At 47.4% G+C, this 22,190-nt stretch overlaps 1 long non-coding RNA gene across 1 annotated transcript; it reads left to right on the forward strand.

Moving 5' to 3' along the window:
- Positions 1–17,076: 17,076 nt before the first annotated feature.
- On the forward strand, positions 17,077–21,411 carry LOC135974257 (uncharacterized). Its single transcript, XR_010591476.1, has 3 exons — positions 17,077–17,160; positions 20,287–20,376; positions 21,271–21,411. It is a non-coding gene; the product is annotated as an uncharacterized LOC135974257 (long non-coding RNA).
- The last annotated feature ends 779 nt before the right edge of the window (positions 21,412–22,190 follow it).

Consider the following 22,190-nt stretch of genomic DNA (forward strand, 5'->3'; position numbering starts at 1 on the left):
TGATAGAACATACTACTTTGGCAGTTGAGAGGCATGTTAAGAAATCAACCCACATTTTAAAGTGCCCTTCATTTAATGTTAAAAGGAAACCAGAAACTGCTGAACTGGAAAATAGACTTCTGATAATTCCAGTGACCTCCCTTCAAGAACCAAAAAGTAGATCTGTTAGAGCAAGGATTAAGTATGCTGTCATTAAGTCACTGACCTGGAGCACATAAAGAGGATTGGTCTAAAACCAGAATGTCTTGCACTCTGCTGCCAATCCTGGCTTGAGAGAAGAGAGCTCCATTTGTGAATCATATGGAAACATTTTATATCAATCATTTTCTAAGGCCAGTATTTGCAAGAAAATCAATTATATTAAAGAGGGATGAGAATATTATAATGCTGTTCTTACATTACTGGATAACAACAAAAATGCAAACTATGTTAAACTAGAAAAATATATATATAATCCATCATACTGGGATTGTACTCACTGGGAGTTTGACATGGACTTCAGTGAAACAAGATCTGGTCAATTGCCAACCACAAGAAATGGCATTAGCATTGTTCTTACAGTATTTGGAGTAAATAGTCTGCTTGGAGGCAATGAAAGGGTTAATATTGTTGCTCTGTGTCTCTCAGTGTCACTTTTGGGTTACTGTGATGGGTTCGGTCACAGAGATCACCTTGGGACTGTCACCTGATGTGCTGAAATTACCTCTGAGCCCGTTTTCTCTGCCAGCTTGGGACTTCCAGAACCCTGCCTGCTTGAGCCAGAAACGCTAGCCTGCTGCAACACAGATCCAGGGTCTGGTTCACGCCCCCAAAGCTGCAGATTTAACTGAAAACAGCTCAGCAGATTACCCGTCTCCAGCACCCAGACACCCAGTTCCCAATATGCTCCAAACCCCAAATAAATCCGTTTTACTTTGTAGAAAGCTTATACAGGGTAAATTCATAAATTGTTCACCTTCTGTAACACTGATAGAGAGATATGCACAGCTGTTTGCTCCCCCTGGTATTAATCACTTACTCTGGGTTTATTAATAAACAAATTTTATTAAGTATAAAAAGTGGGATTTAAGTGGTTTCAAGTACTAACCAAGCAAAATAAAGCAAAAACACACAAGTCTAAGCCTAATACATTAAGAAACTGATTACAGGTAATATGTCACCCTCGGAGATGTTCCAATAAGCTTCTTTCACAGACTAGACTCCTTCCTAGTCTGGGCCCAATCCTTTCCCCTGGTACAGTCCTTGTTAGTTCCAGCAGATATCTCAGGTGGTAAGCAGGGGTTTTCTAATGACTGGCAGTCACCCTTTGTCCTGCTCCACACCCTTTTGTAGCTTTGGCACAAGACAGGAATCTTTTGTCTCTCTGGGTTCCCAACCCTCCTTCTAAATGGAAAAGTACCAGATTTAAGATGGATTTCATTACCAGGTGACATGTCACTGTAAGACCCCTAGTCTCCATTCCTCATGGGCTGGCCCCACACGTACACAGGAAGGCTTTCAGGTAACTAAGGCCATTTATAACTGATTTTTTCTGGGGCACCCTTAATGCCCTCCACTTAATATGTTTACATCAGTGATACAAATTTATATCTTATTCTCCTAACTCCAAACATAGAAATAATACATGCAAACAAATAGGATGAACACACTTAGTAGATTACAAGCTTTCTAATGACACCATTCAAGGGGTATTTAGCGTAAAGCATATTCCAGTTACGTCATTCATAAGCATACTTCCATAAAGCATATGGAGTGCAACGTCAGTTACCGAGAACAAAGAACTTACCTCTGTTAGAACTAGATATACCTCTCTCTGCCCTTCTCACATCTGCACAGCAGAACAAAAAGGAAAAGACAGAGAATTAAAAATGGAATTTGTTTTTATCATTCTCTAAGTATTTATTTCTAATATAGTATTGCTGATTCAAAACTATAAAAATGCATCTCACCTATGACTTCTCTAGAATGTCTAACTTTCTTTCAAAATTCCAAATTTACAATTACAGTTAGACACCTCAGGCTAGACCCACTGTGACACATGGGGCAGTCAGAGAGCCTGTCACCCGAGGCCATTTGGCAGCTGGCAAGCCGGGCTCTCCCGGTCCTGCTGGACCTGACCCTGCTGACAGATGAGCTGCTGGCGCGGATCCTGAGCTGGGTCCCGGGCCGCGTCAGAAGTGGTTAAGCACCTTGCAGGCTAAATGACCCAAATTCAACCTTTAAAGACATGTTAGAGAAGTATACAAATGGTAATTAGGGCTATTTCTTATCAATAGTTAACATAGCCTTGTTAAATAGACTAGAGCTTTGAAATGCAAACCTGTATTGTTAGAGAACTAAAGGTAATACTAATTGTATGTGTTTACTTATATCTTGTTAGATGTTAACCATGTAAACAGATGGTTCCTGTTTGTTACTATATCTCTTAATTCAAAGATCAAAAGGAAATATTAACATTTAGATGAAACTTGAGTGTAATAATTTCATTGTCTATACTTCTCTTTGAAGTATGTAGTAAACTGTTTCAGAGTAGCAGCCGTGTTAGTCTGTATCCGCAAAAAGAAGAACAGGAGGACTTGTGGCACCTTAGAGACTAACAAATTTATTAGAGCATAAGCTTTCGTGGACTACAGCCCACTTCTTCGGATGCATATAGAATGGAACATATATTGAGGAGATATATATACACACACAGACAGAGAGCATAAACAGGTGGGAGTTGTCTTACCACCTCTGAGAGGCCAATTAATTAAGAGAAAACAAACTTTTGAAGTGATAATCAAGCTAGCTCAGTACAGACAGTTAGATAACAAGTGTGAGAATACTTACAAGGCGAGATAGATTCAATGTTTGTAATGGCTCAGCCATTCCCAGTCTTTATTCAAACCGGAGTTGATTGTGTCTAGTTTGCATATCAATTCTAGCTCAGCCCTAAGATATAACCGCATTTGCTCCAATCCCTTGGATAGAGACAAGCACCTACAAGATCTCTATCAAGCATTCTTAAAACTACAATACCCACCTGCTGAAGTGAAAAAACAGATTGACAGAGCCAGACGAGTACCCAGAAGTCACCTCCTACAAGACAGGCCCAACAAAGAAAATAACAGAACACCACTAGCTGTCACCTTCAGCCCCCAACTAAAACCTCTCCAGCGCATCATCAGAGATCTACAACCTATCCTGAAAGATGATCCTTTACTCTCACAGATCTTGGGAGACAGACCTGTCCTCGCTTACAGACAACCCCCGAACCTAAAGCAAATACTCACCAGCAACCACACATCACTGAACAAAACCACTAACCCAGGAACCTATCCTTGTAACAAACCCCGATGCCAACTCTGTCCACATATCTATTCCAGTGACATCATCATAGGACCTAATCACATCAGCCATACCATCAGGGGCTCGTTCACCTGCACATCTACCAATGTGATATATGCCATCATGTGCCAGCAATGCCCCTCTGCCATGTACATTGGCCAAACCGGACAGTCTCTACGCAAAAGAATTAATGGACACAAATCTGACATCAGGAATCAAAATACTCAAAAACCAGTGGGAGAACACTTTAACCTGTCTGGTCATTCAGTGACAGACCTGCGGGTGGCTATATTACAACAGAAAAACTTCAAAAACAGACTCCAACGAGAAACTGCTGAGCTAGAATTGATATGCAAACTAGACACAATCAACTCCGGTTTGAATAAAGACTGGGAATGGCTGAGCCATTACAAACATTGAATCTATCTCGCCTTGTAAGTATTCTCACACTTGTTATCTAACTGTCTGTACTGAGCTAGCTTGATTATCACTTCAAAAGTTTGTTTTCTCTTAATTAATTGGCCTCTCAGAGGTGGTAAGACAACTCCCACCTGTTTATGCTCTCTGTCTGTGTGTGTATATATATCTCCTCAATATATGTTCCATTCTATATGCATCCGAAGAAGTGGGCTGTAGTCCACGAAAGCTTATGCTCTAATAAATTTGTTAGTCTCTAAGGTGCCACAAGTCCTCCTGTTCTTCTTTTTGTAGTAAACTGTATATAAACTGCTTAATGAATAATTACCTTCTACTAATGAATGCAACTAATTACTGGTGACGCTTAGGAAATAGAAGGTTACTTCAAAAGCCTATTGTTCACCCAAGGACTGCGTGCTGTCAAGAGACTGCAAAAATCTCTATAAAAACACTTGGGACTTGATCCTTTTTATCTCAGATCTGCTTAAGCTTAGTCAGGGGAAGTTTGAGCCCCAAGACTGTGGTCTCCAGTTACACCCTGGACGCCCCTGATATTTAATACTTGGACATTGGACTATATTCTATGGACTAATTCTGAAAGAACTCTATGCAACTCTGAAGTCCATCTCTACTATGACAGGTTTCAGAGTAGCAACCGTGTTAGTCTGTATCCGCAAAAAGAACAGGAGTACTTGTGGCACCTTAGAGACTAACAAATTTATTAGATCAGTTTCATAGTAGAGATGCTCTAAGAATTATATTCAAGTCTGAATGAATAATGATCTTTTAACCGATAGTCTCTCTCTCTCTCTCTTTTAATAAATCTTAGTTTGGTTAATAAGAATTGGCTGTAAGCGTGTATTTGGGTAAGATCTGAAATATTCATGAGGAGGTAATGTGTGCAATCTTTGGGAACTGGTAGAACTTTTTTATATGAGTGAACAAGATTTTCAGTAATCTTCATCATATTTGACTTGGCTGTCTGGGAGGAAGTCCATAGACTGGGTTGCTTTAAGGGCACTGTGTTTTGGCTTCTGTGTAATCAGTAAAGTATTGTAGAAGATGTTTTGTTGCTGGCTTGGTGAATGTAAGTATTAGAATAACTACCAGTTTTGGGGATCAGCTGATCCATTCTTTTCAGTTTGCCCTAATTGAGCAATCTCAGTGTGGCCCCTTAGGACTCCAGTCACACTCACAAATAAACTGAGGCACCTAGAAAATCACTGGGATCCACAATGTCTAGATTAGGCAACTAGGATCCCTATACAATGAATGGGGAAAGATAAGTCCCTCAGAATGGGATTCACAGAAACCAGCATGCTAGGCCTAACCTAAGCTAGTCAAAGGGAGATGCCAAGGTGCTGGAGCATGTCCTAAGCCCCAGCCATCTCACAGTTCAGCATCTAAGGCCACGTCTACACTACAAACTTTGGTCAATGCAAGTTATGTCTGCGTACAGATACTGAAGTTTATATATCTCTCGTGCTTGTGAATACTCTGCTGCTTGCATTGGCTCTGTGTGTACTCACCAGAATTGTTTGTTTCAATGCAAAGTGCAGTGTAGATATCCCAAGGTGCCACGCACTGCCATCCGACACAATGCCTTTTGGGAACTTTTTGCAATGTGGTGTTTAATAGAAATGACTTGCTCAGGGATCTCTGGGAGCTAGGAGTCAAATTCCCAGCATGCGACTTTCTCCATTCTATAATGCTATCCATATCCTTCAATTTTTATGCCTTTTCTTTAAATCCCACCAATCCTTGCAGCATTTTTTGGTATCGGGCATCTCTGACAGAAGCATGGAGGCTGCAGATCTCTGCACTATTCTCATGAACATTGCAAATATGGAACACATGATTCTCCTGTATTTGCAGATTTTAGGAAGTACTGCAACAATGTGGGATATGGCAATTTGTTTAAAGACAGTTTGCGGCAGGAACAATTCAAGGTTGTTGAATTGTGGCATTCGTGGCACAGCTGCAGACGGTGGAGCCCCACTTCTGGGCCTGAGAAATGAGTAGTGACTGGTGGGATCGCATCATAATGCAGGTTTGGGACGACAAGGAGTGGCTGCCAGATTTTCAGATGCAAAAGGCCAAATTCCTGGATCTGTGTGCCAAGCTCGCCCCAGCCTTCCAGTGTAGGGACAACAGAATGAGAGCTATATTGACAGTGTACAAGGAAGTGGCAATCACATTCTGGATCAGTTGGAAATCATTTTGAAGTTGGAAAATCCAAACTGGGGGCCATTGGCATACAATGACAGGCTGCACAGGACTGTGTCTCTTGGCAATGTGAAGGATATAGTGGATGGATTTGTAGCAGTGGGGTTCCCAAATTGCAGTGGGGCACGCATATGTCTAATTTGGTATGAGTCCACCTCACCGCAGAGTACATCAGTAGAAAGGGCTACTTCTCTGTGGTTGTGTAAACCTTGGTAGATCACCGGGGACACTTCTCTGATATCAATATAGGCTGGGATCATAGGCGTGCACACGGGGTGTGCCGGCTGTGCCTGGGCACACCCTAATGCCCTCTCAGAAGCGGCCGGCAGGGCACCATGTCCCTGTGGGGGGAGGAAGGGGGTTGCTCCAGGCACCGCCCCCCGCAGCTCCCGTTAGCCGGGAACGGGGAACTGCGGCCAATGGGAGCTTCGGGGGAGGTACCTGGAGGTGTGGCAAGGGTAGTGTGCAGAGCCCTATGCTGCCCCACCCTCCCCTGGGACTGAGCTGGGAGATGGTGAGCGGTGCGGCGTGGGGCCAGGGCAGGCAGGCAGGGAGTGTGCGGCTGTGGGTAAACAGCGCCAGGGGAGTCCGAACCCCTCCTACACCCTGCCCCCCCCTTCCCCCTGTTGAACCGGGCTCCCCTTCCCCAGGGCCGGGCCCGGCTGCTTTAACAGCCCCATGTGCTCGCTGGCAGCCTCCCACCCGGCAGCACCAACACAGCCGCTTAAGGGAGCTCGTGGGGGCGCTGCCACAGCCCCCTCGCTCCCAAGGCAGCTGCCCCCCTCCAGTGCCCGGGGCCCCAAACCCGCCTGCGCTCCCAGCGCTGGCCGTGGGCCCGGGCACTGCCCGGGGAGAGTCAGGCCACCCCCGAGCCCAGCCCACCTTAAGTGGGGCCCGGGAGCCAGCAGGCCTGGAGCAGGGGGCAAGCCCAGCCCACAGGCCCCTAGAGCCCGGCTGCGAGCTCAGCTCCCCGGCACAGTTTGGGGGCTCCAGCCCGACTCCCTCGGCCTTGAGTCCAGCTCCGGGAGCAGCCCGACCCCGTTGCGATCCGCCCCGGCTGTCTCTGCCCAGCCTGGCCCCAAGCGCCCATCACGGCCCCCTCGGCCCGGGCCCCGAGCCTGCCCGCCAGGACGGGGGAGCCCAGATCCCCAGCCCGGGGCCCGCCTGCAAACAGCCTACCCTCCTGCACCCCAACTCCTTGCCCCCTGGCCCCCCAAGCTCCTGCCCTGAGCCCCCTCCTGCCTCCTGTCCTCCAACCCCCTGCCCTGAGCATCCCTCCTGCCCCCCAACCCCCTGCCATGAGCCCCCTGCCTGCACTTTGCCCACCAACCTCCTGCCCTGAGCCCCCTCCCGCACTCCACACCCCTCCTGCACCCCAACCCCCTTCCCTGAGCCCCATGCTGCACCCCAACCCCCTTCCCTGAGCCCCCTCATACACCCCGCACCCCTCCTTTGCCCCAATCCCTTGCCCTGAGCCCCTTCCTGCACACCACACTCCCTCCCACACCCCAACCTTTATGATGTTCGCCTTTAAAAAAAAAAAAATTCCCTGGGTTCACACCCTAAAGAAATGTGCTGCGCACGCCTATGGCTGGGACTATCCTGTGTTTTCCTGAAGCTATGAATTATGTGGTGCTGTAAGGATAAGGCCTTTTCCTGTAGCCATATTAAGAGAGCAGCAGCCATTAGCTAAGAAGCAGGAAGTCACATCCTCACATTCCATCTAAAATACATTAAAACAATGTAATCTCAGGCTGCTAAGAAGACGGTCCTGTTCTAATAGCACCCACTATCACCAGATAAAGAAACAGAACTTAAGATGTTTAAAGAAAACTTAGTTTGATAGCTTTCTGTCTGGCAAAAAAATCACTTATCACAGTTGTGGTTGTGAAATCCTCATTTCTTTATAGTTTTAGCTTTGTTAAGGTATATAAACTGGGGTCCAAAAGGAAGTTCTTTGGGTAAAGTGAGGTGCCTTTCACCTGGAGTCCTAGGAACTGGGAAAGGGTGGGGGTGCCTAGATTAACTGGGTTACACCTTGAGCCCTAGGAACTAGGTAGAGGACATTTCAGTGCATAAATGTAGTCCATTATGGCTACACATACACCCGCCATGGTTTTCACAGGTCAGTGTATATGAAGTTGTGATTTTCCTTGCTGTCCCCCAGCATGGAGTGGTAGGGGTAAGGATGCAGCCCTTGATGCCACATGGTATGTTGGGGGTGGGGAGGAAGAAGTGACCATGGAATTCTCCAAGGACTGCAAAGCGGGGGAGTCTGGCATTTTTGGACCTGCAGGTCAGCCAGGACTTGCAGCTTTGGGGTTTGCTGCATGAGAAGACCCATTGTGTCCTAATGCATGTCCTCTCCTTGTTTTATTGGGACTCCTGGGCCTTTCTCCTGTCTGCTCTTTCCTTTTTCATGTTCTTGACATATTCACCCTCTAGGCCCTTCGTTCATGGTCCAATGCAGCACTGCCTTGCAGGATCTTGCTGAACATGTCCTCCCTACTCTTTCTACTTCTTTCTTCTCCTCATCACGGTCAGATTTTCTGCAGGTGTGGAAGGAGCACCCTTCAAAGCCACCATGCCAGAAACTGCTGGTAAAAACAGACAGATGTACCACTAGATTTATAATCACAACAGAATGAGAAAGATAAGTTTCAAAACTCCAGTCCCTTATTCCCATGAACATGTTTAACAGGAAATGTTTATTAACACTTCAGCCTTGGAGCACCTCGGCACAGCACCACTCTCTAACCCCAACCATGGTGAGTATGGCCCACCGGGGGTGAGGAATGCGAAATGATTTTCTATTGCATGCAGCAACAAAATTTCATTCCCTATTCCATGGATAAGAGTACAGGGCAATGGCCCTGGATATTGGCACTGTTTTCCACAGGTGGTGGTGATTTTTGCTGATCTCTCTCACTTCTGAGCGTAACAAATTTACAGAGACCACAGCTGCTATTGGCGTTTTGAAGCAGCCCAGGCCAGTATACCACTAGCCTGTTTATGGCAATGGTGACTGCCAAAGTGATCACGGAATGATGTGGGAAAGCATCCTATGCAGAGGAAGAAATAAGGCAGCCATCCCTAGAAACCTTTGGGAGAGGACTGCAGAGTATCTCCATGAAAGTTTCATTGAGATCTCTCGGCAGGATAAAAGGGACCTCCCTATGTATATAAACAAAGTCATCTGCATGCCCCCTCCCATCCAGCTAGCCCCCAACAGGGGAACGAAAAACAGATAACTCTACCTCTTTTTGTTGTACTGCTATCTCTTCTCATAAAACAATGAAAAGTCAGTACCCGTGTCTTGTTAACTTGAGGCTGAGCTGGGCTCCATCTTTAAATGTAAACATTGTAAAGAAAACTGCATGCACACCCTTACCTGAGGCCCTTTCCCCTTCATCAGGCTTGTCCATACTTGGCTGGTGGGACTGGCTAGACTCTGGTGGAGTCTAGAACAGGTCCTGGCTCCACCAGAGCCTTGATATGGCTGGACCTCTGTGTCTCCCATCTTCTCCTTCTCACTGTTCCCAGCTGGGGTTTCTATCTTGGGCTTCTCCTAGGTACCCACAGTGATTTTGGGGGTGCTGGTGGGCTCTCTGCCAAGTATGGCTGCAGCTTATTGTAAAAGTGGCAGGTCTACAGCTCAGCACTAGATCTATTGTTGGCCGCCCTGGCCTTATGGTATGCCTAGTGAAGTTCCTTCACTTTCACGTGGCGCTGTTGCTGATCCCTGTCGTACCCCTTTGCCTAAATCCCGTGCAATCTCTTTGTTGACGTTCACGTTTTTACAGCTAGTCCATACATTACATAGCTGTGCTTGCACAACCTCTTTCCCCCACAGGCCCAGGAGATCCAATGCCTCCTGTACACTTCAGGTAGGAGCGCATCTAGTGCATTGAGCTGGCATGTTGGGTTGCGCAGTTGCACACAAGGACAAGCTCCTAGGTGTGCTCGCCAAGCTGGGCAACCAGGAAAAGGCTTTAAACAATATGCACGGGGTGTACGTCACTTCTGGTCTCTGTGACCGCTAGGGAGTAGAGTTCACAATTGTGAGCACGTCGGTCACTTTTGGACATTGTGGGACTGGTGATGGAGGACTTTTAGGGTCAAAACAGGTCACAGTATCTACGCTTGCACTGTCTTCACCTCAGTGTCAATCATGGCTCCATGCCATTCAGGGAGTTGGTTTTACTGGGTTGCCATAACAGGGCACTTACATTGACTGGAGACAAATTTGAGCATAGGCACATGCACAAATAGATCAATGCAAAGCAACTTATGTTGACCTAACTGTGGAGTGCAGATCAGGCCTAAGTCCAGGCTCCAGGAAAGTGTCTTCTCCTGAGCTCTTGGAGTTAGGCGCCTATGCTGTTTTTGAAGTGAAGTCTGGAAGAAGGTAGACCACCACCCTTGTAACTCTTAGTCCAGTGGTTAGGACACTCACCTGGAGTGTGGGAGACCCCCCAGTTCATGTCCCCCCTCCACCTGAGGGGGAGAAGGGATGTGTCACATATGAGTGCTCTAACCACTGGCCTATAGGATATTCTGATGGGGGGCTCCCTCTATCTCTTCTGTGGAAGCTGTTCCACTGTGAATAAATAATTTAAAAAGTCACTGGCCCAGAGAGAGCGTGAGAAACTGCAAGCAGGAGAATGACTCTGTAACCTGGTGGTTAGAGCACTCACATAGGAGACTCACGATCTAGTTCCCCTGCTCCAATGGCTTTTTAGTGGTTAATTTTTAGTGGAACGGCTTCAACAGAGGAGACTGAGGAAGCCTCACATGAGAATATCTTATAGCCCAAAGGTTAGAACACTCACCTGAGGGGTGACAGAACACTGTTCAAATCCCTTCTCCCAAGTGGGGACTTCAACTGGGGGTCTCCCTCATCCCAGATTAATGCTCTAAACACTGTTGAGGTGAGTCCTCCTCCTCCTCCCTTCCCACTCCACCTGTTTTGTGCAAGTTCATGTCTGGGACTGATCTGGTAGACGAGCTATGAGCATGCTTACCATATTGGGCCCTGCAGATGAGTTAGATGGAGAAACCCCTATCTTCCCTTGGTTCATGCATCGCTCTGGGTCTTGGGCATCTGGACACCCACAGTGGGCCTGCAATGCACATGTACAGGGGCATAACCATAGGTGCCTAGGGAACTTTTTGCTGCAAAACCTTGGGTGCTGAGCAAGTTTAGGCATCTACAGGGTTCAATGGCAGCTAAGTTGGGGTTTTATGAATCCCATTGGGGCCTGATTGAGGGATTTAGTTTGCCTATGCAGTAAGGGACCTATCTCCTCGTGTCTGTGGTAATAATTGTATAACCAAAAGGTCTAAAGCATTCATCTTCACACTCCAACTCCAAAACAAGACTCTGTTTGGTTACTATTTGCATAGCCTAATCACTCATTGTTTGATAGTTCTCTCTAGTTAGTGCTTTCTAAATATTACAGGAGATGCATGATTTTTAAGGTGGTTACTGAACACTACTGTTGATGAGAAAATTTATTTAGAAAAAAAAAGACTATATAAAGATCTTGATGAGCTTCAGATATAAACTATAGAAAGCAAAGTGCTATAAGGAATGCATAGGTGCCATACATTATCTATTCCTCATTATTGTTTCTTTCAGTGATGGAAAATTTAAATGTGCCAGGCAATTGAAATTTATGGGATATAAACTCTGTTTGTGGCCTAGTCTACACTATAGCTATACTGGCAAAACCTCCTAGTGTAGACAAACTTATACTGGTTCCTCAAATGAAATATGGTATATTGACAAATATAATTGCATCTACATTAGGGGTTTTTGCAGACATAGAAATGTAAAAACAAGTCCTAACCCTGACTCTCATTAGTGTACTGGCAACAGTTTCTAGTGCAGCCCTGGCCATGGAGACTGTCAGGGTATGTCTTACATGGTATTTTGGAGCAAGTGGGAGAGAGCCTCCCAGCCCAGGTAAACAGATTTGGGCTAACTGGGCTGTTGCTAACCATCTAAAAATAGCTGCGTAGACAGTGCTTTGATGTTGTGACTCTGGCTGGAGCTTGAGCTCTGAAGCACACCTCCCCTCTCTAGATTTCAGAGCCCAAGGTGCAACTTCAAAGCACTGTTTATGCAGCTATTTTTAGAGCACTAGCAGAAGTCTCACTAGCCTGTCTGTTGACCCCAGCTGGTAGGCTAGCTCCCACTCAGTAAAATGTGCTGCGTAGACATACCATCTTGTGCTAGAAGGAGTTAATATTGCAGATCTGACTGCACCCAGAAACAGTGCTGACTTTTGTGCCACTTCTGTTATCCTTATCATACTAATTCCCTCTGTTGAAACCACTTTCCTTTTTGTGCTCCTGGCTCCTACCTGCACCATAACATGGCATCACACTCAGTGGTTTTCTTGGGGTTACCACTTTTAGAAATATAAATTCAAGACAAGAAACTAATTATTAGTTTCACATACATAAGCATATTGAACACAAAATGTACATATAAAATATATTTTGCTTCCATCTAAAGTTGTCATCCTTTTGCAAGCTGCAACTCACGTAAATTCATTTACACCAGCGGCTCTCAAACTTTTTTACTGGTGACCCCTTTCACATAGCAAGCCTCTGAGTGCGACCCCTCCTTATAAATTAAAAACACTTTTTTTTATATTTAACGCCATTTTAAAGGCTGGAGGCAAAGCAGGGTTTGGGATGGAGGTTGACAGCTTGCAACCCCCCCATGTAATAACCTCAGGACCCCCTGAAGGGTCCCAACCCCCAGTTTGAGAACCCCTGATTTACACTGTGTGCCAAGGATTGAATTACTGCACAGTGTTTACCCCTTTGATGCTATCTTAATTTTGCTGCTCTGGGCTAAACGTTAACCAAGTTGAAGGATTGTTCCAGAGCAGCAGAGGCCAAAGAAAACAACTGTACATATCCAGCCCTGATAAAGTAAAGCCTGTGTAATGCTGGCAGACCAGGTGCCAGCTCATGTCAAGGCCCCTAGGCCTCAGCTGAACACTGAAAATACATAACTGGAACCAGTATGGCATACTTCTGTGTTAGTATTGTTAAAATAAGTATTAGAGTTACACAAATTTGCTTAGTGTTTAGACTTTATGGAATACTTGTAAATTGCTGCATGTATTTATCTCACTTATATCATCTGAATCCGATGTTGTAAGGTAATAATGTTTGTTCCATGACTGTTGCTCCATAACAGCAAATCACCAGTTAGAAGGGAAGCATTATCAAGCATGAAATACTAGTTTGCCAAAGGAGGCATTATCTCTTATTCAACAAAAAAAGACCCATCAACGGCAGATGAACCATTGTGGAACATGAGGACAAAAGACTTTGCTGATTGTTTCCCCCACCCCTGCCTCATTTCCCTCACCACCCAATGAAGAGGTAAGGACGGATCAACTGAATTCCTCCCAGTAACTGAGCTTGCAATGTGAAGCAGAAGAAGGGAAGGAATAAAAGGCCCTAACAAGCAGCAACTATCTTGTATGCTCCTTGAACTCTGGGGAGCCAGGATTACTAAGCATAAGCAAAAGATCCCCAATGCTGGGCCTGGAATAACCCTAAAGGACATATAGAGTTTGCTTATTAGAGAAGCATCTATTACTTTTTGTGTTTATACATGTTTACCGTCTTTAACCTTGTAAATAAATTCTCTTATTTTCTTTTCCTAGTTTAATAAAGCTTTAGATAGCCAATCCTATAATAAACTACAAGCACTGTTTTTGGTGCGAGATCTCAGGTGCAGTTGACATGGGGTAAGTAACTGGTCCTTTGGGACTGGGAGTAACCTGAATATTTTTGTGATTTTTGGTGTAAGAGACCATCTACCACAAAGACAAACTTACCTGGGCGGCAAAATAGATCAGAGTACCCAAGGGGAAACTATCCATGACTCCATGTTAAGGCTGTTATAGTACTTAAAGAGTTTACACTTGATAATTTGTTGGTGAAGTCTAAGTATAGAACTCACAACCCATTTGGGGTCTGTGTCCTGTTGCTTAAGTCTGCCCTGAGGTTGGAATCCATGCTCTTGAGCTACTGCAGAACAGCTTGATAGCCTAGATGGCTTTAAAACACAGATCCTCAAAGATATTTAGGCTCCTAACTTCCATTAAAATCAATGTTGTTTGCAGTATTGTTGTAGCCTTGTTGGTCCCAGGATACTAGAACAACAAGGTGGGTGAGATAATATATTTTACTGGACCAACTTCTGGTCCAATTACCTCACGCACCTTGTCTCTCTGTGGGAAGACAGAGGGATCAATCTTGACCCCACTGTATGTGATAAATGGCAAAATTCTCACTGACTTTAATAGCAGACGGACCGAAAAAAGAAGTGCAAAAAATAGCAATAGTAAGGTTTCCACTCAAGTGAAAGAAAACCTATAAGGGATTTTAAAGTTGAGTATCAAGTATCAGAGGGGTAGCCGTGTTGCTCTGGATCTGTAAAAGCAGCAAAGAGTCCTGTGGCACCTTATAGACTAGCAGATGTATAGGAGCATGAGCTTTCATGGGTGAATACCCACTTCTTCGGATGCATGTAGTTGGGTATGTTCCTCCTTTTAAAAAAAAATAAAAATAAAAAAAAATAAAACTCAAAGGCAAGACTGATCTTTCCTAGTTTTCTTGCTGTTGTCAAAGGAGATGTATATTATGAGCAATCAGATCTTAATTGAAAGCATATTGATATTGAATCCTTTTCCCCCATGAGTTACTTCAGAATACGAGTTAAATAGGTATTTAAAATTTTGCTTCATATTTGCTTTAACAATCTGACTCAAAGTTCCTTTCTCTTTTCACAGCTCTGATCCTTGTCTCGATATGTCAATGTCAGTAGCACTCCACTAGCCAAAATCTGCCAGGATAAACAAGACTTGAATTTCTCTTGTTTAAAAAAAAAAAAAGCAAAATGGGGGGGGGGAGAATTAACAGAAACCTTTCAATCATTCTTTTTTCCATTAAAAAAAGCAAAGCAATAATAGCTTAAACTCACTTTACCCTTTACAGCTCTCCTTTAAAGCTATTCTAGTTTGTAAGTTTAACTACGTATTTCTTACCTTGTAATTTGTGATAACAGTAGTTTCATTTAAGATATTAAATTCTATCACCTGTCCTGTATCTAAACTGCTGCAGAAGCAATTTTTTAAAATCTTATTTTCAGAATTTCTCAAGTGCCTGCTACCTTACTCACCCTGACCCTTGGCTGAGTTACTCTAGTATCTTTGATGCTATACCACAGAGCAGCGATTCTCAATTGTTTTCTCCTTAATGCAAAGGATGTGGTTACTTGGTTGGGTTTCCCTAGGCTGCTTTGTGGCTGAACCAATAATTTCCTCTTCGCGGCTGTGGAGAGGGATTTGCCTCTCCCACCTGAGCACGCCTGAAGCATAGCACAGAGCTTTCACCACAGACATGTTTATATCAAGGACCCCCAGGGAAAAAGGGAGCAGGCAGAGGGGCGACCCGGTGCTGCTCTTGTTGCCACTAGAAATCCCAGAATTAAGTCCCACCAGAGCCCACAAGCAGCAGGCAGTGGTGGCACAGCTTGCGGGGCTGACCTGCCAGGTGCGTCCCAGCTGCACTAGCAGGGGCTGAGCGGCAAGACCTGGGCTCGGGTGGAGAGACTCTGCATCATAGGCGTGCGCACGGGGTGGGCCCGGGCACACCCTAATGCCCATGGGCCAGATCCGGATCTGGCCCCTCAGGGCTTTGGATCCGGTCCGCGGGATTTGCCCCCCATGGTGCTGCAGGCCCCGCGCTGCTTTCAGAAGCAGCCAACAGGGCACCATGTCTCTGGGGCCAGGGGGTTGCTCCAGGCACCACCTCCTGAAGCTCCCATTGGCCAGGAACGGAGAACCGCAGCCAATGGGAGCTTCAGGGGAGGTACCTGGAGGTGTGGCAAGGGCAGGGTGCAGACCCCTGTGCTGCACCGCCTCTCCCCTCCCCCGGGGCTGCACGGGGACGGGGTGAGCGGCGCGGCATGGGGCACTGGCAGGCAGGGAGTGTGCCTGCGGGTAAGCGGCCCCAGGCCGGCCCGGAGCCCGAACCCCTCCTACATCCCCCCCCACCGCCCTGAGCCCTGTTGAGCTGGGCTCCCCTTCCCCAGGGCCGGGCTGGCTGCTTTAACAGCCCCATGTGCTCCCTGGCAGCCTCAACACAGCCGCTTAAGGTGGCCCGCGGGTTGGTGACCTTAAGGCTGCCACAACCCCCTGCCCCCCAGGCAGCTGCTCCCCCTCAAGCGCCCAAGGCCCCCCGCGCTGGCCGGGGGACAGGCACCACCAGGGGGGGGGTCAGGCCGCCCCTGAGCCCAGCCCACCTTAAGTGGGGCCCGGGAGCAAGCCCGGCCCACAGGCCCTCCTGCAGCCCGGCTGCGAACTCAACTCGCCGGCCCTGTTCGGGGGCTCCGCCTGACACCCTCCAGCCCTGGGAGCAGCCCAGCCCCGCTGCAATCCGCGCTGACTGCCTCTGCCCAGCCTGGCCCCAAGCGCCCAGCCCGGCCCCCTCTGCCCGCCTGCAGGGACGGGGGAGCCCAGATCCCCAGCCCCGGGGCCTGCCTGCAACCAGTCTACCCTCCTGCACCCCAAGTCCCTATCCTGAGTCCCCTGCCTGCACCTCTCACCCCAACTCCCTGCCCTGAGCCCCCTTCCTGCCCCCCAACTCCCTGCCCTGAGCCCCCTGCCTGCACCTCACACCCCAACCCTCTGCCCTACAACTCCCTGCCCTGAGCCCCTGCCACACCCTGCACCCCAATCCCCTGCCCTGAGCCCCCTCCTGCACCCAACCCCCTTCCCTGAGCCCCCCATACACCCCTCCTCTGCCCCAATCCCTTGCCCTGAGCCCCTTCCTGCACACAGCACCCCCTCCCACATCCCATCCTTTATGATCGCCTTTAAAAAAAAATCCCCTGGGTGCACACCCTAATGAAATGTGCTGCGCACGCCTATGCTCTGCATCCCTGACCCCGTTGTGCCTCCCCGCCCTGGGGACGTAGCGCCTCATCCCCCAGGGCAAGCTCCAGCAGGTGCAGAGCTGCGGCCTCGCGTAAGACGCATCAGAACCGGAGGGGGCGACTCTTCCCTCCTCCCCGCAGGCCGGTGTAGCCCCACAAAATGCTCCCCTCCCGTTTTGCTACTGGGAGCGGTTTCTGCCACGCAGCGTAGCAGTTTGGTAAACGCTCCCGGTCTGCTTCCTCTGGGGGGGGGGGGATGGTTGCAAAACGGGAGGGATGGGGTTGTGGTGGAAAATACTCCCGGTCTGCTTCCTCTGGGAGGATGGTTGCGAAACGGGAGGGATGGGGTTGTGGTGGAAAACACTCCCGGTCTGCTTCCTCTGGGAGGATGGTTGCGAAACGGGAGGGATGGGGTTGTGGTGGAAAACACTCCCAGTCTGCTTCCTCCTGGCTAATGTGCCAAATTGATCTGTTGCATGATTGAGGCATACTGTTTTACTTTTTTGTGTGTGAATCCGTGAAAAGGGAGGTAAGGTTTGGGGGAACAGAGCATGCCCCTGAGCCCAAGGTGAGACCACAGTGGCCCCTTTTCATTTTTTCCACTGGCTTCTCCTTGCTTAATTCCAATGACTGGGCTGCTCATGCACCTGTCACTGGTCCAGGGATGGTTGCAAAACGGGAGGGATGGGGTTGTGGTGGAAAACACTCCCGGTCTGCTTCCTCTGGGGGATGGTTGTGAAACGGGAGTGATGGGGTTGTGGTGGAAAACACTCCCGGTCTGCTTCCTCTGGGAGGATGGTTGCGAAACGGGAGGGATGGGGTTGTGGTGGAAAACACTCCCGGTCTGCTTCCTCTGGGAGGATGGTTGCGAAACGGGAGGGATGGGGTTGTGGTGGAAAACACTCCCGGTCTGCTTCCTCTGGGAGGATGGTTGCGAAACGGAAGGGATGGGGTTGTGGTGGAAAACACTCCCGGTCTGCTTCCTCTGGGGGATGGTTGCGAAACGGGAGGGATGGGGTTGTGGTGGAAAACACTCCCAGTCTGCTTCCTCCTGGCTAATGTGCCAAATTGATCTGTTGCATGATTGAGGCATACTGTTTTACTTTTTTGTGTGTGAATCCGTGAAAAGGGAGGTAAGGTTTGGGGGAACGGAGCATGCCCCTGAGCCCAAGGTGAGACCACAGTGGCCCCTTTTCATTTTTTCCACTGGCTTCTCCTTGCTTAATTCCAATGACTGGGCTGCTCATGCACCTGTCACTGGTCCAGGGATGGTTGCAAAACGGGAGGGATGGGGTTGTGGTGGAAAACACTCCCGGTCTGCTTCCTCTGGGGGATGGTTGTGAAACGGGAGTGATGGGGTTGTGGTGGAAAACACTCCCGGTCTGCTTCCTCTGGGAGGATGGTTGCGAAACGGGAGGGATGGGGTTGTGGTGGAAAACACTCCCGGTCTGCTTCCTCTGGAAGGATGGTTGCGAAACGGGAGGGATGGGGTTGTGGTGGAAAACACTCCCGGTCTGCTTCCTCTGGGAGGATGGTTGCGAAACGGAAGGGATGGGGTTGTGGTGGAAAACACTCCCGGTCTGCTTCCTCTGGGGGATGGTTGCGAAACGGGAGGGATGGGGTTGTGGTGGAAAACACTCCCAGTCTGCTTCCTCCTGGCTAATGTGCCAAATTGATCTGTTGCATGATTGAGGCATACTGTTTTACTTTTTTGTGTGTGAATCCGTGAAAAGGGAGGTAAGGTTTGGGGGAACGGAGCATGCCCCTGAGCCCAAGGTGAGACCACAGTGGCCCCTTTTCATTTTTTCCACTGGCTTCTCCTTGCTTAATTCCAATGACTGGGCTGCTCATGCACCTGTCACTGGTCCAGGGATGGTTGCAAAACGGGAGGGATGGGGTTGTGGTGGAAAACACTCCCGGTCTGCTTCCTCTGGGGGATGGTTGTGAAACGGGAGGGATGGGGTTGTGGTGGAAAACACTCCCGGTCTGCTTCCTCTGGGAGGATGGTTGCGAAACGGGAGGGATGGGGTTGTGGTGGAAAACACTCCCGGTCTGCTTCCTCTGGGAGGATGGTTGCGAAACGGGAGGGATGGGGTTGTGGTGGAAAACACTCCCGGTCTGCTTCCTCTGGGAGGATGGTTGCGAAACGGGAGGGATGGGGTTGTGGTGGAAAACACTCCCGGTCTGCTTCCTCTGGGGGATGGTTGCGAAACGGGAGGGATGGGGTTGTGGTGGAAAACACTCCCAGTCTGCTTCCTCCTGGCTAATGTGCCAAATTGATCTGTTGCATGATTGAGGCATACTGTTTTACTTTTTTGTGTGTGAATCCGTGAAAAGGGAGGTAAGGTTTGGGGGAACGGAGCATGCCCCTGAGCCCAAGGTGAGACCACAGTGGCCCCTTTTCATTTTTTCCACTGGCTTCTCCTTGCTTAATTCCAATGACTGGGCTGCTCATGCACCTGTCACTGGTCCAGGGATGGTTGCAAAACGGGAGGGATGGGGTTGTGGTGGAAAACACTCCCGGTCTGCTTCCTCTGGGGGATGGTTGTGAAACGGGAGTGATGGGGTTGTGGTGGAAAACACTCCCGGTCTGCTTCCTCTGGGAGGATGGTTGCGAAACGGGAGGGATGGGGTTGTGGTGGAAAACACTCCCGGTCTGCTTCCTCTGGGGGGGATGGTTGCAAAACGGGAGGGATGGGGTTGTGGTGGAAAACACTCCCGGTCTGCTTCCTCTGGGAGGATGGTTGCGAAACGGGAGGGATGGGGTTTGTGGTTGAAAACACTCACCGTCTGCTTCCTCCTGGCTAATGTGCCAAATTGATCTATTGCATGATTGAGGCATGCTGTTTCACTTTTTTTTGTGTGAATCCGTGAAAAGGGATTTTTTTTACTTTACTCTTCCAATTTGCATCATATACAAAGCAATTTTGGGGGCCACTTCCATTAAAAAAAAGTTGCAATACTCTAGTAACATGTATTTGGAAATGTAAAAAATAACCAGTGAAATACATTCAAAAATTAATTTGTAATAATTTGAAAATACACTAAATCCAACATTTGAAAACATTAAATGCTTTAATGGGATGTAGACATTTGCAGTTACATAATGGGCTCTCACTGGGTGATGGTGATGGTTGGTGCAAAAGGGCTGTCGCTGCCTGGGGGTGGTCTACAAGGACCCCTAGGTCCTTCTCCTCTTCCGTTACTTCTAACCAATGCGTCCCCATCTTGTAACTAACATTGTTGTTAGTCATCCCCAAATGCATCACCTTACACTTTTCACTATTAAATTTCATCTTATTTCTGACACTCCAATTCACAAGCTCATTCATGTCTCCCTGCAGAATATCCCTATCCTCCTCCGAATTTACAACGCCTCCCACCTTCGTATCATCCGCAAACTTTATCAGCCCACCCCTGCAATCGGTTCCGAGGTCAGTTATAAGTAGATTGAATAAAATGGGTCCCAAAACTGAACCTTGAGGCACTCCACTAGTAACCTCCCTCCAACCTGACAGTTCACCCTTCAATACGACCCGCTGCAGTCTCCCCATTAACCAATTCCTTATCCACCTCTGGATTTTCATATCAATCACCATGTTTTTCAGTTTAACCAATAATTCCTCATGGGGTACAGAATAAAACGCTTTACTGAAATCCAGGTATATTAGGTCCACCGCATTTCCCTTATCTAATAAGTCCGTTACTTTCTCAAAGAAGGAGATCAGATTCGTTTGGCACGATCTGCCCTTCGTAAAACCATGTTGTAATTTATCACAATTGCCATTAACCTCCAGGTCCTCAACTAGTTTCTCTTTCAGAATTTTCTCTAGCACCTTGCACACTACAGATGTTAAACTAACAGGCCTATAGTTACCCGTATCACTTTTTTTCCCTTTCTTGAAAATAGGAACCACATTAGCGATTCTCCAGTCTAACGGGACCACCCCCGAGTTTACAGATTCATTAAATATTATCGCTAATGGGCCTGCTATTTCCCGCGCCAATTACTTGAATATTCTCGGATGAAGATCGTCCGGTCCTCCCGACTTAGCCCCATTAAGGTGTTCGAGTTTTGTTTCTACCTCGGATACGGTAATCCCCCATCCTGAATGCCCCTCTGTAATGGTGCTAGTAACCCTAATACCTTCATTGGCCTCATTAAACACCAATGCAAAATATTCATTGAGATATTGCGCCATGCCTAGATTATCTTTAATATCCTCCCTGGCAATAGTCTTCAGTGGTTCCACTTCTTCTTTCTTTGCTTTCTTCCTATTTATATGGCTGTAAAACCTCTTACTATTGCTTTTAATTCCCCTCGCTAGGTCCAACTCTACACGGCCTTTGGCCTTTCTCACTCTATGTCTACATTCTCTGACTTCACTAAGGTAAGTTTCCTTGCTGATCACTCCCCTCTTCCAGTCTTTGTACGCTTTCTGTTTTTTCCTAATCGCCCCTTTGAGTCGGTCGCTCATCCAGCTCAGTCTAAATCTCTTGCTTAGTAATCTTTTTCCCTTTTTTGGGATACAGGCCTCTGACAGCTCATGCATCTTTAACTTGAAGTAATCCCAGGCTTCTTCTGCCTTTAGATCCATTAATATGTTTGCCCAATCCACTTCCCTTACCAGTCCCCTTAATTTGTTAAAATTGGCCTTTTTAAAATTATAAACCCTAGTCTTTGACTTAATTCTGTTACTCCTTCCATTTAGTTTAAACCGAATTAGCTCATGATCACTGGAGCCCAAATTGTCCCCTACTACCACTTCCTCAACGAGGTCCTCACTACTTACCAGAATCAAATCTAAAATGCCCCCCCCCCCCTCGTGGGTTCAGCTACCACTTGATGAAGGAATTGATCAGCAAGCACATCTAGGAACATCTGAGCCCTATTATTGCTACTAGCGTTTGTTCCCCAATCTATATCCGGGAAGTTAAAGTCCCCCATAATTATACAGTTTCTATTAGTATTTACTTCTCTAAACACATTAAATAGTTCCTTATCCATATCCTGGGTCGATCCCGGCGGTCTATAGCACACCCCAAGCACTATCCCCGGAGAGGCTCTAGTAGTCCTTTTACCCAGTGTGAGTATTGCCCAGACGGACTCTGTGTTATCTATTCCATCGACTATTATTTCTTTACAGCTTATTTCACTATTGACATACAATGCCCCCCCCACCTTTACCTTTGTCCCGGTCTTTCCTAAACAGCGCATACCCCTCCATACCTGTGTTCCAGTCGTGAC

This window comes from Chrysemys picta, chromosome 1 (genome assembly GCF_011386835.1).
Source record: "Chrysemys picta bellii isolate R12L10 chromosome 1, ASM1138683v2, whole genome shotgun sequence".
Taxonomy (NCBI): domain Eukaryota; kingdom Metazoa; phylum Chordata; order Testudines; family Emydidae; genus Chrysemys; species Chrysemys picta.